Here is a 6,000-nt window from a genome sequence, read left to right as displayed (position 1 = left end):
TGATTAGATCTATCATATCCTTGGTCATTTGGACCACTGCTGGTCCGAGCATCTTGCGCTCTACAACTTCATCCTAACATAATGGAGATCGACATTGTCTTCCCTCAAGGATCTCATAAGGCGATATCTCAATACTGACATATGATCTATTGTCGTAAAAAAACTCAATCCGTGTTAAGTGATCATTCCAATTTCTTTCAAGTCTATTGCACAGACTCTTATTATAGCTTTTAGCATTAGAGCTTTTGCTTCTTAATACCCATTCTTTTCCAGTTCGTAATCGCTACTACCTTCCGTTCCTAATATTATACTGGTTATACTTTTGCTCGTTAGCGTTCTATAACCTTTTAATAATTGTGTCAACCTTAGTATCACGAACGCATTAGATTCGGAATACCACCACACTGATACTACTCCTTCCTAGCTGCTTCTATCTTTGGAAGCTTGATCAATCATATAGAAGTAAAAGAATTCATTGAGAGATCACTATGATCATGAACACTTGTTACATTGCATAGTTAGTACAGAAGGTGGCCAGCCTTTAGTACTTGACAAGCAATTAAACAATAGCTGGTATCCTACTCGGCTTCTATCACACAGATAGATAGTCATTCGGAAATACCTCCCCTTCTGGAAGGGTTGTTCTTCTCAGTTTATATGAAATGAAAAGAAGAGAAAAGAACGAATTGAAGAGAATTGTATATATGAAAAAAATATACTGCCACAAAATATCTGGCTTGGAACCTACCTCTGAACTATAGAGGTTTGTCATAGGAGAACAAAACATATATGTATTTATATCAACATCAAGTATTATAGCATCGTATTTCACATGCCTAAATATTTTTGCTATTCCGTCCATCATTCTATAGACCCTTGCTCTTCCTCGAGCTTATACACAATCACCTTTGAAGCTCCCTCGATATCGAAAATCGAACCTGGGATCTCATTCTAGACATCATCGTTACTAGAATTCTATGCTTGCACCGCAACCTTCCTCGTATAATAATACGACTCTCTATTGATAAGAAAGAATAGATATTCAATAGGTAGATACTCTACTTAAATAGTCTATCAATGATAACTTATACACTACCACGACCCGATTAGTGGTACTCAATCTCAACACCCATTCCAATACAACTCTCACGGTTGTAATCAGCTCATTACTCGCAGAATCATTGCTACATTACTATGGTCCACCACTGACCTACTATCGTCATTCACTTTCCATGAAATCTTAATATCTAACCATACAGAGTCCATACATGTCGTATCAAATCCTTCTAAGGAGGTAACATATTCACCATTCATGACTCATGAAGAACACTCCTGATCCTGCCATACATACATGACATGAAGCAGATAAAATTGCATAAGAGTTTCAATCAAATCAACGATAGCAGGTTAATACCATTCTTAATCATATACCTTCGATAGAAGACTTAACTCAAAGGTTCGTTTAGTCCTTTTGAAACATGGTCCAGGCTCATTCTCAAGATAGTACCTTCTGAGATAGATAGCCCACTCATGGCGATTACACGAATTAAACCTTTACCAACTACTATTACGGTTGGGTATTGCACAGTCATCAGAAGGAGTGTCAATCTTCCAAACCATAATACAATCTGCATAGCTTTAACCATCATCACTGTATTCCTTTGGCACAAGCGCCTATAATTATCCTCTTACCTTTAAAGTGTCGGCCACCTCTTTGGCCTTTCCTGATAGTAAAATTTCCTTACAGTCAATGTCATTTTAACCACCTCCAAATAAATTTTCTACCTCATTTCAATCACTGCTTATGTGAAGACGTTTTCCTTAAAATCTGGTGAGTAAAAAAAATATCACCATTTTTCCATAAGTTATTGCCTCAGTCTTTAGAGGTTAATCACTGTCATGACTGACTCTCAATCATACTTAGGACATCTTTTATCTTAAGTCCTAATTTCCCTGAACAATTTTGGCCTTTACTGGTTCGATCCATACTTTCTCGTGATTTAACATGTGCCCCACTTGGCATCATTATAATTACGTCATATTTCCCTTATCAACATTTTTACTCTTAAGAATTTTGAATATTACCTTTCTCCTTGTAAAACCTCTAAGGTTATCCTTGAATCGTTCCTCATGTATTCCCTAGATACAGGGCATATCAAGATACCATTTATTAATACCAGAATCATTGTCTATATACTTCTGAAAAATTTCTCCACTGATCCTTAAAGGTTGTTATTACCTTAATCCTTTCCAATTCATACTGTCAAAACTCATACTATCCCTATTAAGGGTGAAATGCCAACCTTTATGCATTCCCCTAGGATTCGTTTTAAGTTACCGATGTTCTATCCTTAATTCCACCTTTAAAAAGGTACAAGCATCCTTCCATGGATAAATAAATTCATATATCCCTGATAAGGGTATCTTATTCAATCATTTCCACCTCGATAGTCTATACCGAATTTCACAATAGCATCCTTATTCAAGTTAAGGTCAATCCACATGGCCTCCAAAAGATAACAATGGTCATCCACTTTTCTTTCCTGATTTGGTAATGATAACATGGATGTTCTGGAAGATATTGGTCGTGTTCACGTGAACATCTTCTTAATAAATCCTCATTTTCTTTTTTTATTTATCTCAACAGTCACCTCAATGTTGGGATATCTCTCATACCTGGCGTCTCCCTTCCTGGGTATCATGCCACCGGTCTTACATATACTTCACATTCTTGAAGGTCACTTCCTTCATCCAATTTTCCTAATTTCTTACTTCCTTGTCTCTTCAGTCTATCCGCGTCTTAATATTTATCCTTCGAACTATCTCAAGGTTTCCTCAAATCCTCCCAACTTACAGGGGATAAAATATATGTATCTCTTATTCCTTCAATCATCAACTTTAACTCATGGTGAATCACCCTCATCCTGACAATTACATACTTTTCTATTTCTATTGCTACGAGTCTTTAGGGTTTCCTCATACCTAACTCCCTTATCATTCCTCAAACTCTATTGCCTTTATATTCCTTTCCACTTCAGTTTCTTTTTATTTTCCTTTCTCTTATCATTATTTCATGAACCCACTAATCATTGACTTCAAGCATCACATCGTTCTGGGATTCTTGTCATCAGAACGAATCTTGACAACTTTTACAACTTAGCTTCATATTTCATCATACTCGTCCGCCTTTGTTCTGACTCTAAAGCTTTTACACTATCTCCATAACCTTGGGAATTACTTTCCCGAAACAATTGACTGAACTTTAATAAGTTTATTCTAACCTCTGGCTCCGTGCCTTTCTTGGTCTTTCACCAGTGGTGGCCCTTCTCTTAGGAGGGTAAGTGACAAAAACAGTCTTTTGTGATTCGTCCATCACTTAGAATCTCAAATGATTCCTATATTTCCTTTAGCCAGGCTCTTGCCTCGACTGGGTCAGCTTGTTCCTTGGAACTCTGAGAGCTTAGCGACTTAAAGGTCCTGAAAGAATTTCTCACTTCATTGTTTCCTCAGGGTGGTGGTTGGGGATAATAGTCTAAGTTCTGTCTAGACATGTCCATAAATTGTCGTATAGGAGTACCATCTCGGGTCTCCTTTCCTTACTCGACTTTCTGTTTCCTTAGTATGAAATGTTTCAACCTTCTCCCATAATCGGGGTTATCTTATACATTAAAAACCTTATTTTCCACTCTATTATGTTATGGGTTCTTTCTTTCTTGATGGCAACCTCCCTGACTATCACATTCAGGGTTTGCCCTAAATCTTATTCCTCAAACTATGGCTCTCATCTAAGTTCTCATCCTTAAGCTCTTGAACTTTTGGAACCCAATTTCTGTAGGAACACCTCACTATCCCCTTATCATCTTTCTCGGTGTGGATCTCTTCTCCAGTCATTGACTCTCTGCCTTCATTCATCACTTTTTCTGGCACAATATGTTCTTTTCCAAAAATTCGGTCTGTATTGCAATCTCAAACAGCTTTTCGGTACCGGCTCCGGTTACCTTCACTTCTATTTCCATTTTCTCAAAATTTCTTATAAACTTTCCCCAAGACATTGTTATCTTGAGTCTCTCCTTTTTACTAAGGGCATCAGCCACCACATTGGCTTTCCCTGAATGATAAAGAATCTCCCAATCATAATTCTTGATTAGCTCTAACCACCTCATTTGGCGCATGTTGAGCTCTTTCTGCGTGAAAATGTACTAGAGCACTTATGGCTTGTGTAAATCTCGCACTTTTCTCCATACAAGTAGTTCCTCCAATCTTTAGGGCAAAACTATTGCCACGAGCCCAAGCTCATGGGTGGGGATATCGAATTTTATATTCCCTTAATTGTCTTGACGTGTACGCGATTACCTTGCTGTGCTGTATATGAAGCACCCTAATTCCTTATGCGAAGCGTCACTACACTTCACAAAATCTCATTTTCCATCCGGCAACGCCAACATAGGGAACGTCACCAACCTTTGCTTCGGTTCTTAAAAGTTGTTCTCGCATTTCTCTGTCCATTCGAACTTCTCAGTCTTACGAGTAAGCCGCGTTAAAGGGGCTACTATCTTTACAAACTTGAACGAACCTCCGGTAGTGACCGGCCAATCCTACCTCTGGTAGTTTCCCTAACCATGGTCATCAATTCCTCAGTGGTCCTTTATTCATTCTTGTCAGGATCCTCCACGGGATCCTCCTCAGCAACAATCCCTTCTAGGACAACATCCTCAACCGCTACATCCTCAATATGAACATCATCCGGTCCTGCGTTAGGATGCTCTATCGGATCCACAATCCGATCCCCAATTAGTAATAAAACATCATCGCATTGTTGCTCCTCAACCTCAGGGTTCGGAGTCCCGCTACCATATACGATAATGAACTACGCTTCTATCACGATATTTATAAGGGTTCCCATAAGGGTTTTAACTGTCAGTACTACGTTAGGTAGCCCGACTATGAACTTGGCAAGAGTTCTTATTATCTTAGTGAACTTATTATTTTAACGTCATATCATCTCTGAGGTTTATAACGCTTAGCTCTGATACCACTTCTGTAACACCCCCAAATCTGGGGTCGGGGATCCGGGTTGTCACGAGTTCCATTTCCCTTAATAACACCCAATCTTAATAAACAATCAACTACTCTGTACTGTGACCCCACAATATACACACACCACAAGTTATAGTCTCAGAGATGAATACCAAAAATAACATAAGTCATGTTATTCCACAATTATAAGTCATTACACCTCAAAAGGGTTTCTGAATAAATTTACATTTCTTTGCCATTATTACAATTCATATTATACATAAGTCTGGTTTATCAATAGTTGAAAACCTAGCCTATTGGTAGCTCCTACCTCAGCTACGGCGGCATCAACGCTTCCAGAAAACTGCGGAATATTTTCTAACCGCTTGCGAATTGGAAGCTTGGTCCTGTTCATCTTTTCTATCTGTTGTTGTGTGATGAAAGAAGAAAGCAAGGGTGAGCAGCAAGCCCACCAAAATAATATGTATAATGATTTACAATATGTGAGCCTTCTCATAGTACTCATGAAAGTCTTGGTCAAAAGAAATGAACCAAGTTTGATATCTTAATGCGATGAAGTCTCAAAATATTCAGTATATATACATATATACTTTTCAAAATCTTGGAAGTCCTCTTCCATGCCTAATATACACAAAGTTCCAGTTTATAACTGTATAAAAATATCGTTGCAAGGTGATCTCATATATCTTACCTTGTCTCAACGTTTTTGTGAAAATCTTTGTCATGCATAAGATAATCATTAACCAGATATAAGTTGAAAAGATGAATTTACAAGACACTGTAGTATACTTATATCTTTTCCAAATACTACTTGAACTACCACCGTTCAAGTTATAATCAGTTTCAAAAGTTCATCACACTGATGAGACTACAAGATAAGACTTGAATAGATTCAATCTTTGAAATATCATTTGAAAGAAATGAAGTTATGAGATACTTCATTAAGTCCCGATATATATATAC

Source organism: Apium graveolens, chromosome 2 (genome assembly GCF_009905375.1).
Source record: "Apium graveolens cultivar Ventura chromosome 2, ASM990537v1, whole genome shotgun sequence".
NCBI lineage: Eukaryota > Viridiplantae > Streptophyta > Magnoliopsida > Apiales > Apiaceae > Apium > Apium graveolens.
The sequence above is the reverse complement of the archived record's forward strand: the minus strand, read 5'-3'. Positions refer to the sequence as shown.